Below are 12,664 nucleotides of genomic sequence, written 5' to 3'. Positions count from 1 at the left end.
TGCATTAATAAGGCTTATAATGGCACAACATATAGGCCTGAATATTTCCTGTAAATAAGAACACACACACACACTCTTAACAAACAAAACTATTATACATCAGAAAAGTACCCTGCCTCGTGTACCCTGCCTCGTGCCCTAAGCCTCCTGGGATAGGCTCCAGGTCCCCGAGACCCTGAATACAGGGTAAACGTGGTATAGAAGATAAATGAGTGAGTGAGTGTCTCTATCTAAGAGAGGCCTGTGTTTGTATGTCTAACTGCAGCATATAAAAGTCAGGAGACGTACTGTAGTTCCACATCACGCATTTCATCTCCTCAGCTATTTCATCCAGCCCATATCCCACAAACGCACTCAACCCTGCATTGTGTAGATAAACACTAGAAAACATCACTAATTGGTTTAGCAAGCTCATATGAATTTCAAGTAATTAAAGTTTTTGTAAAATACCAAAAGCATGGCGGCTAGCACGCCTCCGAGCCCAGAGTGCTCATGTCTGTGTTGTTTCTGCACTTGATGAGTAAATATAATGTCTTGTAAATATGATAAACATGCATTAGTGTTGTACATGATAACTATTAGTGTTGAAAATGCAACTAACACCAAAGAAATATCGCCCACATGGTGTTAGCATAACACACACACACTGCAACAACAAGAACAAGAAAATACACCCCTGTAGTATTATGACAAAATGTATGAAGCAAAACGTATTGCTGTTTTCGGATTGGAATAAAGGTTCCTTTACGTTCAAGGTTCAAGTTTTAACGTTTTAAATTGTCAGTGCCACCATATAAGAAGACACACAGAGGAATCAAAATACTGTTTCTCGTCTCTTTTATCAAGTGTTTACACTGTCAATGCAATATAGAAAGTTTGTATAAAAATGCATAAAAATGCACACCATATAAAATACATTAAAATATAATAAAATAGAAAAATAAAGAATACATTATGTTACAATGCATACATTTTTAAATACATAAAAAATTGTAAAAATGCATAACAATACATAACAGTAACATAACCTTTCCACAAAAATGTCTGATTTCCTCTGAGAAGTGATCGGATTGTTGGTCAGTCTGAGTTCACACTGTCTCAGAGACCAAAAGCTATGAATCCTAGAGAGTATATAGGTATACAGTCTGATGTAAAGGCCACCGTGATCAATGTGACAAAAGGAGACGAAAATGAATAAGATGATGAAGAAGAAAATATAAAGAAGAAGATTCCGAAGAAGACGCAAACAAAGAAGAAGAAAAATAGGAAGAAAAAAAACAAGAAAAAAAGCAGAAAAAATAAATAGATGAAGATAAAAAAGATGATGAAGAAGAAGAAAAAAAGGAGAGGAAGAAAAGTCAGGTTCATTTATTATTAAATATTTAATATGTCAGGTTTGTGGGACAGGTGGATACTGTGGGACAAGTGAGAGCTGTTGGACAGGTGGTCTGTGGGACCGGTGGAATGTGTGTTATACGTGGACTGGGACAGATGTACTGTAGGACAGTGTCTGTGTAGGAGGTGGTGGACTATGGGACAGACGTACTGTAGGACGTGTAGGAGGTGTGTTACTGGTGGACTGTGGGACAGACGTACTGTAGGACAGGTGGAAGGTGTGTTACGGGTGGCCTGTGGGACAGATGCACTACGGGACAGATGGGGGCCATAGGACAGGTGGTCTGTGGGACAGATGCACTACGGGACAGATGGGGGCCATAGGACAGGTGGTCTGTGGGACCAGTGAAAGGTGTGTTACAGGTGGACTATGGGACAGATGCACTGAGGGATAGATGGGGGCCGTGGGACAGGTGGTCTGTGGGACCAGTGGGAGGTATGTTATAGGTGGACTGTGGGACAGATGTACTGTAGGACAGGTAGGAGGTGTGTTACAGGTGGACTATAGGACAGATGTACTGTAGGACAGGTAGGAGGTGTGTTACAGGTGGACTATAGGACAGATGTACTGTAGGACAGGTAGGAGGTGTGTTACAGGTGGACTGTGGGACAGATGTACTGTAGGACAGGTAGGAGGTGTGTTACAGGTGGACTGTGGGACAGATGTACTGTAGGACAGGTAGGAGGTATGTTATAGGTGGACTGTGGGACAGATGTACTGTAGGACAGGTAGGAGGTGTGTTACAGGTGGACTGTGGGACAGATGTACTGTAGGACAGGCAGGAGGTGTGTTACAGGTGGACTATAGGACAGATGTACTGTAGGACAGGTAGGAGGTGTGTTACAGGTGGACTGTGGGACAGATGTACTGTAGGACAGGTAGGAGGTGTGTTACAGGTGGACTGTGGGACAGATGTACTGTAGGACAGGTAGGAGGTGTGTTACAGGTGGACTGTGGGACAGATGTACTGTAGGACAGGTAGGAGGTGTGTTACAGGTGGACTGTGGGACAGATGTACTGTAGGACAGGTAGGAGGTGTGTTACAGGTGGACTGTGGGACAGATGTACTGTAGGACAGGTAGGAGGTGTGTTACAGGTGGACTGTGGGACAGATGTACTGTAGGACAGGTAGGAGGTGTGTTACAGGTGGACTATAGGACAGATGTACTGTAGGACAGGTAGGAGGTGTGTTACAGGTGGACTGTGGGACAGATGTACCGAAGGTGTGCTACAGGTGAACTGTGAGACAAATAGACTGAAGGACAGGTGGGGCTGTGAGACTATTTTAGCACTTTTATAGTGAAACTTTTGAACATTGCTGGCTCAGACGCACAGGTTTGAGCTCCTTCCTGTACAGCGAGCTCCACGTCTCCGGCTGTGTGAGGGTGTGACTGCGGTGGGTGTCTGAGCTTGGATTACATCACCTGTTGCGTGTGTGTGTGTGTGTGTGTGTGTGTGTTTAATGACAGGTTATTACACTTCAGAGCAGATAAATCACTTTCCCGTCTCCTTTAATCTGCACCCAGTTGAGCTTCCTGCGTTACAGAAGCCTTTAAAGTTCTGAAGACCTGAACAGACCAAACACCTTCACTCTCTCTCTTTTTTTATTTTATTTAATTCTTACATTCTTTCATCGTTACAAAACTGATACTAACTCCCATTAATCACAGAGCAGATTACAGTCCTCCCTGTACACACACACACACACACACACACACACACACATGTTCCAGTTACTATAGTAAACAGTGGTTATTAGTCATTTCCTGCTGAAATCCTTCAGTAATCCTTCACTAATACATCTCAGTAACTGATGCTATCTCCACACGTGTCTAAAGTTAGCGACACACACTGCCAGGTTTCAGTTCACGTTAATAAACTGAAATCATTCCGATTCCGTACGCAGGTGAGATGAGGGGGAAAGGGGCGGGGCTTCCAGTTAATATGCAAGTGTAACCCACGTGACAGTGTCAGTCACTTCTGATCTGCGTGATGTTTGTTTGTTGTAGTGTTGTGTAGGTGAGAGTGAGAACCCGGAGCGGCGCCCTCTACAGGGTGAGGACAGGGGGAGTGTGTTATATTAATATACCATTAGTGCAAATTAATATAAACCAATCATTTCCTGTTTAAGATCACATTGCCTGAAAGATGGAAAAAAACAAGAATGGAGGAAAGAAAGAAAGAAAGAAAAGCACGGCAGCAAAAATTGGGGAAAAAGCAATAACTCAATGTGTGGGTGCACAAACTTTTGATCTTAATAGATAAAGAGACTGTGTGTGTTTGTGCATGTGTGTGTGAGAGATTATATGCTGTGTGTGTGTGTGTGTGTGTGTGTGTGTAAGCTGAGCTCTGAGTCTCCGTGTCAGTGCAGTTTTGTATCCTCATGTTCTATGTTCTTCTAAGTGCCGTCTGTGTGTTCCAGTTGATTTGTGAATAACGCCGTTCCAGGTACCTCTCCGCCTTTTCCCCTCTCTTCCTCTCCTCCGCTCCTCCTCGCTGCCACTGGGAATAGTGGGATCAGTGCTGCAGTGACAGGCGATGCGTCTGCTGCGCTCCACTTCCTGTCACTTCGTGTCTGCTCGCACCGCCAGGGGGAACGTCGCACGCTTCCTGAAGACTTCACGCTACACGTTAGCATGCTCATCTGGGGAGCCGGGTGTCAGAACAACATGGAGAGGGCAGGACCCCACTCAGATTAGATGCAGATCAGACGCAGATCAGACTCAGCTCTGTCAGTGAGGACGCATGACACAGTGTGCTCATATTACATCACTGATTAGTTTCCTAAAACTGCATTTTTCTGAGTGTATTCCTCTCGCACCACAGTCTCTCTCTCTCTCTTTCTTCTTCTCTCTCTGCACAGTGTCACGCGCTCCTCCCTCAATCTCACAAACCCTTTCCTCCCCTGGTTCCTCCTCCATCTGATGACCTTCAGATCACCTCACGGGGACGGACGAAGAGATAACGAGGAGAACGAGGAGACGAGGATGAACTCAGACCATGTGGTTGCATGGGAGTGTGGAAAAGACAGCACACACACGCACACACACACACACACACAGTGTATTTACAAGAGTGTAGTTTTGAAATTTGTCGTGTGATCATGTGAAAATCATGTGAAGGACCTCTGAGCCGCCTGGAGTTCAAGACAACAAATGACATTGTGCACTAAAAAAATGACGTGTAGCAATAAATAAACAAGATCATAAAAAAATTCATGAAATATCAAAAAAATTATACATGCAATAAACAAATTTTGAAAAAAATGCATACTGTGAGATGTTTAAAAAATTGTGTGAAAATGAATAATAATCTGGTAAATTACTTTATTACAAATCATACAAACAAAAATCATATTATTATTGAAATCAATATACATGTAAAAAATAAATAATTATTGTTAAAGAAATTCACATTTTTAAGAAAAATTAAACTGCAAAACACTTAAAAAACTTCTGAACGTAAGAACATAAACCGTTTGAGTGAATAAAAACCCTAAGCTCTATCTCTAATAAAGAATCGTCTGAAACACAACACGTGAAGCTGAAGTGACGTAACGAAGGCTAGAGGGCGCTGTCTTCCATGACGGACAGGGCCGGATTCATCGAGTCTCGTTACCTCAGTTTAAGTTAATGAGATAGTTCTGGAGAGCTGACATTTCCACCATTAGATCAGAACCACGTCTGTGTCCAGCTGCAGTCGGCTGCACCTCCAAAAGAGCTTGGTTTTATGTGTGGACAAAGTCCAGGACGTGATCACAAATTAATATTTATGAAACATATCTACACGCATGAGAAGACAAAACTTAACGCTGAGAATTAGAGATATAAGCTATTAGCAAGGCGGCACGTTGGCTTAGTGGTTAGCGCTGTCACCATGCACCTGCAGGGTCCGGGTTCGAGTACCGCCTCGGTTCTATGTGCGTCGAGTTTGCATGTTCTCCCTGTGCTTGGTGGGTTTCCTCCAGGTACTCTGGTTTTATCCTACAGTCTAAAGACAAATCCTAATTAGGCTAATTGGCGTTCCCTGTATGAAATGCCTGTAGTGTGTGAATGAGCAAGTGAACCTGTTTATGTGTGAGTGGACTGCAATGTATTGACACCCCATCCAGCGTCCTGGGCTAGGCGAGATCGTCCTGGGCTAGATGTGTGTAGGGTACGGATTACAGAGTTACATTAGCCAGAATAATCTTCAGACAGATTCCTAAATTACTTTAACTGTATTAATATGGGTATAAACAAAAGCTAGGCGGTGCCCTGCCATGGGTTGGCACCCCATTCAGGGTGGCGTCTCCTGGGATGGGCTCCTTGTCCCCTGTATACAGGATACAGCAATATACAGTAGAATTGTAGATGATGAGTGTGTTAAAGGGGTTAAATGTCCAGTACAAGAATTATAGCAGTAGTAGTGATGTAATGGATTTCCTCAGGACTTTTTAAGGCTTTCCTAGAGATCCAAGAGTCCAAAATGTGAGTTTTCTGATAATGGAGTTCCCAGAGCTCCTGGCGTCATTCAAACCATATGAAATGACGAGGGCGAGGTCCAGGAGCTTCATTCGCGCTGACAAAAAAATAAAATCAAAGATCAAAGGTCAGAGATCTACGTAGCAGTCGAGCCTCAGCCTGTGACATCAACAGCTAAACGTGACCTTTCCATCAGAGTCCATGAAGGAAACCTACCCTTGTCTCATATCGAGCAGAAACACACCATACCACAGGTGACGTCCATCCCTGAAGACCAGGCGCTGAGGAACGCTCGATAGCTTATCATCAACTGGCCTTTGAGTAATTAGACAGCTGGAGAAGGGTGTGTGTGTGTCACACACACGCTCACGCACGCACACACACTCGGCTCCCACAGGTGGCTCATAAAATAGAGAAGGAGAAGAAAAAAAAATAATAGCCGTGCTGCTTTAATGTCATGTTTTTCTTGAGCAAATAAAAGAAGCAGCGTGTTCATAAGTGTGTGATGTGCGGAGAGAGCCGCCGCACTCGGCTCCGGCCTGGTGATGAATAACTTTAATTGACTAAATTGTTCCCACATTATCAGCGCGCAATCAGGGCCGTGCTTGCGCACAAACGCACATTAAAGTAGCCATAGGACGAGGGCCAGGAATGATTTGATTCAATAACGCAGCACAGCGTGCCTCTCCGCACACACTCCTTCTCCAAATAATCCTCTTAAACTCACTGCATGAGTGGAGCAAAGAGTGCGGCACAACACACTCACACACTCATACTTTTATGGCTTTTCTTATATCTTTAAACAATATATCTTGACAGAAGGTTTCTCCACTAGATGTTGGAGCATGTATGTGTGGATTTGTGCTCATTTACACATTCTACAGGAGCAGTACTGAGCTCAGGCATGTCGTGGAGGCTCCAGCTGAAGGTTCATTAGGGGTGAGTTCAGTCAGGGCTCTGTGCAGGACACTTGAGTTCTTCCTTTCCAACACACTCTTAACACACCTCAGGGCGTTTCTGGATCGTTTCTGACAACACTTGACCCTAAAGTCTGGTTAATTTTGATTGTGAGCACTATTGTACCACGCTCGGGAACCGTGCCCGAGTCTGCTGGAAAAAGTCACCATCTGACCTACACAGCCGTAGCTGATACAGGAGGAAGGCAGGTGACACCCTCCTTCTTATAATTTTTTCCTAAATATTAATAATATTAGGCGTAGTGGCGAAAGTTACCTTCCTCATTTCTTTTCCTCTCTTGTGTTTAATGGCGGCTCACAAACCAAGTAGGTGCATACTGCCACCTGCTGTATTGGAGAGTGTCAATATGCAAGCGCGCCCGAGTACGGAGAGTAAAAATAATGTGAACGCTGGCCTGCGAAGGGAGCGGTGAGGGAAAGAAATCGTTCCTGGGCACGATACGAATCAGTTGCGCTTGAGGTAAAAACGTCCTTAGAGATGGGGGCTTACTCCAAGACCCTGCAACTGCTCAACTTCACCTGAAGTGAAGTCACCAGAAGACACTCACTGACAACGTATCCAGTGAGGTTGTTAGGGGATTTCACCATGATTTCAAAAAACATTCTTCAGGCTTTGGTTGTTTCTTGGCACAGACAGGAGAAGCGCATGCTCCCAGCAGGAACCCTAACATTGTTGTATGGTTGGCACTATTCTGCGAAGTTGTCCACCAAGGACGCAACAAGGGACCTCTTAGAGCGACTCATTACACATTACGACATTACATATGGATAATGTTGAATTTGCCCATAGTGTGTGTGATGTTTGTGTACCCTGCGATGGATTGGCACCCTGTCTGCGGTGTACCCCACCATGTGCCCTGTGTTTTCTGGGATAGGCTGCAGGTCCCCGTGAGCCTGTGTACAGAATTAAGTGGTATAGATGATAAGTGAGTAAGTAAATTTCATTCATTTATCCACTCATCCTTCATATCGCTTTATTCTTTATACAAGGTCATGGGGGCCTGAGCCTATCCAAAGAAACTTTGGGCACAAGGCGAAGTACACCTGGAACAGGGTGCCAATATATTTCAGGGCACACACACACACACACACATACAATGGGCAACTTGGAAATTCAATTCAATTCAATTCAATTTTATTTGTATAGCGCTTTTAGCAATTTTCATTGGCGCAAAGCAGCTTTACACAGTCAAAAGAATTATTTAAGTTTGTATGAAATGTGAATTTGTATGAATCAAAAATGGTCAGTTTGTCCCTGGTGAGCAAGCCGAGGGCGACAGTGGCAAGGAAAAACTCCCTGAGATGGGAATAGGAAGAAACCTTGAGAGGAACCAGACTCAACAGGGAACCCATCCTCATTTGGGTGAAACAGAAAGCAGTAAATGATCTGCATTTATACAGTGTGTAGGGTGGGAGGCAGTTTAGCTATAATAGCTGATGTTAATTGATGTTAATATGGAGTCCAAGTAGTTATTGAAGACCCAGGTAGACTTGTAAGAAGTTCCAGTCATGAACTATCGAACTGTCAAGTCCCCAGAGAAACAGTTGCCAACACCAGTCAAGGCCAGAACCATTTTCTAGGTAGAGAGAATCATTCCCAGACACCAGACGCATCCCAGAGAGACACACGGGGCATCCATGTGACGAGATCTTCAGCCAGAAGCGGGGCACCAGGATTAGTCAGACAGGTCCGGAGGGCAGAGGGAGTCTGGATCACTGGCAGCTCAGGAACGACATGTGTAGCTCGACAGAGAGAGAGAAAGAGTGAAAGGGGGAGACAGGAGGAGAGAAGAAAGAGAAAGGGGGGGGAGAGAAGAAGAGGAGAGATGGCAGTTAGGTATGGTCACAGTCACACAATGTATAATGTGAATGTATATTAACTGTAGAGTGCAAGCAGAGACTCCGGCAGAACTAACTATGACAGCATAACTAAAAGGGAGAGCCAGAAGGAAACACAGACATGAGGGCTTCCTGACATGTAAAGCAAACAATCACCTCACCGTCAGCAAACCTGAGTGATCAATGAGAGTGAGGAAGACAGCATCCAAACATACCAGTTCACCATAATACTCTACGTCCATGAGTCCCCCAGATCTGCTCCTTTACCTATGGCAAATCTATTTATAAAAATGCTTGGCTAAATAAATAGGTTTTTAGCCTGGACTTAAACACTGAGACTGTGTCTGAGTCCCGAACACTATTTGGAAGACTATTCCATAATTTTGGGGCTTTGTAAGAAAAAGCTCTGCCCCCAGCTGTATTTTTTATAATACGTGGTACTGGCAAGCAGCCTGCATCCTTTGATCGAAGTAGGCGTGGCGGATCGTAAGACACTAGCAGTTCGCTCAGGTACTGCGGCGCGAGCCCATTTAATGCTTTATATGTCAAGAGTAGTATTTTAAAATCAATGCGAAATTTCACAGGGAGCCAATGGAGTGAAGATAAGATAGGGGTGACGTGCTCATATCTTCTGGTTCTGGTGAGGACTCTCGCTGCTGCATTCTGGACTAGCTGAAGCTTATTTATGCATCTAGCTGAACAACCAGACAGTAAGGCATTACAATAGTCAAACCTAGAGGTGATAAAAGCATGAACTAGTTTTTCTGCGTCGTTTAGCGACAATAAATTTCTTATCCTGGCAATATTTCTGAGGTGAAAGAATGCTATCCTGGTAATATTATCTACATGTGCTTCAAATGAAAGGCTGGAATCAATGATCACACCAAGGTCTTTCACTGTTGCATTTGATGGAACAGAAAGGCCATCTAAAGTTACGGTGTGATCTAAAATTTTACTTCTAGCTGTATGCGGTCCTATGACTAGAACTTCTGTCTTATCCGGATTTAGCAGAAGGAAGTTAATTAGCATCCAATTTCTTATGTCCTGCACACATTGCTCAATTTTAGTAAGCTGTTTTTTTCTCATCAGGTTTTGCTGAGACATATAACTGTGTATCGTCAGCATAACAATGAAAACTAATACCATGCTTACGGATTATGTTGCCCAGAGGAAGCATGTAAAGGGAAAAAAGCAGTGGACCTAAAACTGAACCCTGCGGAACGCCAAACTCCACTAGAGAACATGCAGAATAATCACCATTTAAGTCTACATACTGATAACGATGGGTCAGATAGGATCTGAGCCAGGAGAGGGCTGTACCCTTAATTCCTACTACATTTTCTAATCTGTGAAGAAGAATACTATGATCAACGGTGTCAAAAGCTGCACTGAGGTCAAGTAATACAAGCATAGTTACAAAACCCTGATCAGAGGCCAATAGAATGTCATTTACTACTTTAACGAGCGCTGTCTCTGTACTGTGATGAGGCCTAAATCCTGACTGATACAGTTCATGTATGCCATTTCTATGTATATATGAGCATAGCTGCTCCGCTACTATCTTTTCCAGAATCTTAGAGATAAAGGGGAGGTTTGATATTGGCCTGTAACTGGACAGCTGACAGGGGTCGAGGTCAGGTTTCTTAATTATTGGTTTAATAACTGCTAATTTAAAAGATTTTGGAACATAACCAATGCTGAGTGAAGAATTAATTATTCTCAACAGGGGTTCTGTTATTGCAGGTACTATCTGTTTAAGAAAGTGTGTCGGTACAGGATCTAATATACAGTGTAGAAAATGGCAATTAGTTTAATCTGCATGGCTCTGCAGATTGGAGAAAACCGGTAGCACCCATAAAAGTGCAAGGGACCTGAGCATCAAGTCTGGGTAAAAGCTCTTCTTATATGATGTCACATTAGGGAGGAATCTACTTAGCCCCTGCCAGTACAAGATACAAAAAGGGACAAAACACAGTGAATTTTTTTTCCTGTCTCATGCAATATTTTACCTTATAACTCAAACCTGATTAATTTCACTCCTCCTCTGAACTTACTGTTACAGTGTTTAACAAGCTGGGGGTGGGGCTCTTCTTATATGAGGTCATATTAGGTGAAAAATCTAATCGGCTTGTTTAAATCTCGGCCGACTCGTCTGAATGTCTGAACATGACTAAAATGTGAATGTTGCCTAACAGGTGCCCTGGGTAGTAGCATCTACTACCCAAAACTTGGAGCTCTACCCAAAACCAGCAAGAGTGAAGTAAAAAATATTTTAAAGGCTCTAAATTTGACCTTTGAGAGTATATATGAAATATATACACTGTTTGTGTGCATCTGTGTGTGTGTGTGTGTGTGTGTGTGTGTTTAGAATTAATGGGAATCTGATCAGACCTGAGCTCACATCACAACATCAACATCATGTTTACATGATCAGAAGAAACATTTTAAATTTGATCGGTTCTTAATAAAAACAAAACTAAAACACCCAGAATGCTGGAATACAGAAGTGTGGAATGTTAGCGCTTAGCGTTTAGTGTTTAGCGTTCAGCGTCAGGCTAACTGTTCGAGGATTTAATAAAGCTCATGCGCTAATCCTTAAGCGCGTCGTGTGTTTAGCTCGTGCGGCGCTTCTCGCGGTAATATCTCATTTAAATTAGCAGTGTAATCCCTCTACCATATGGCGCTCGGTGTTTATCCTCCACGGCCTTGCACTCCAGATGAGCAGGAACGCACCCGGGGAGGAGCGAGCTTGTTAGCCGGGAATGAATTTTACTCCCTGATCTATTATTTACCTCTTGACCAAACATGTGTAGACACTCAGCTCGATCAGAACGGCTGCTCTGGGAGATCTCCGGGTCCAGATGAGGAGCTGAGCGTCCTCTCACTCAGCCGTCAGTCTGCAGGAGATGAAACATTCATGAGGAGCGCTCCTGACTGGGGGACAGAGAGAGAGAGACGGGAAATCACCAATCACTACACGTCGTCTTGGTGTGTGTGTGTGTGTGTGTGTGTGTGTGAGGAAGAGAGGGAAAGAAAGAAAAAGAGAAAAAAAAAGAGAGAATTTTGAGCTATTTTGCACCATCTCCTCATCGAAGAGTGTCTTGGTTCAAAAGGGGGCGGGGCTTACGTTACACGATGTCACCATTAACATAAAACCAAGCAGCAGGTTAAGCATTTAAACGCTTTTTCACTTTCATCGAGTGTTCTGTTCCTTGCACACCACAGCAATTTACCGACTATTATACTTTCATTAGTTAATAAAGACAAGACATCTTACTTGTCTTTATTCGTTTAGGATTAATTTTAATGAGTGACTTCCTGTTCTCACTTGCCCACATTACAGCAGCTACGAACACGCTTGCTCTGCAGAGCGCAAACTCGTGTTTTAAGACTAATAAGATTTTAAAAAAATTGCAGCTTGTCCTGTTACTGAGACATCTAAACTCCTCTGTCCTCAAGACCTACAGCTTTACCACTGAAACTGGAGACTCCTTCCACTGACCCTTGCAAACAATAAACAACCTCATACACAGAAATAAACACATCAATGTGAATGAGCTGTTGCTATGGAAATGATGACGTGTCAGAGTGAATGCATAAACATAAACCTACGCTACTGCCAGAGCTGCTGTTAGAGAGAGACACCTTCTGAGCAATCAGGAGAAAGAAGTCAGCTGCTCAACAACGTGTTGTGTTAAACACTTACATAGTGAATAGAGATAATGTTCAGATATACTTACAGTGTGTGTGTGTGTGTGTGTGTGTGTGTGTGTGTGTGAGACACCTTCATGTGAACTGGCTGAGTGAATGTAGCCTTTATGCAGCTGAAGGTTCTTGAGTAAACACTGAAGAAACACACATCGAAGACAAAATGTAGTCTTTGCAGTTCTCACACCACAGCAAAAAAGTCTCATTCTTTATCATCATCATCATCATCATCATCATCATCACCTTTATCTTCATCATTACCATCCTCAATATCATCATCA

The sequence above is a fragment of the Clarias gariepinus genome, chromosome 8 (genome assembly GCF_024256425.1).
Source record: "Clarias gariepinus isolate MV-2021 ecotype Netherlands chromosome 8, CGAR_prim_01v2, whole genome shotgun sequence".
Lineage (NCBI taxonomy): Eukaryota > Metazoa > Chordata > Actinopteri > Siluriformes > Clariidae > Clarias > Clarias gariepinus.
The sequence above is the reverse complement of the archived record's forward strand: the minus strand, read 5'-3'. Positions refer to the sequence as shown.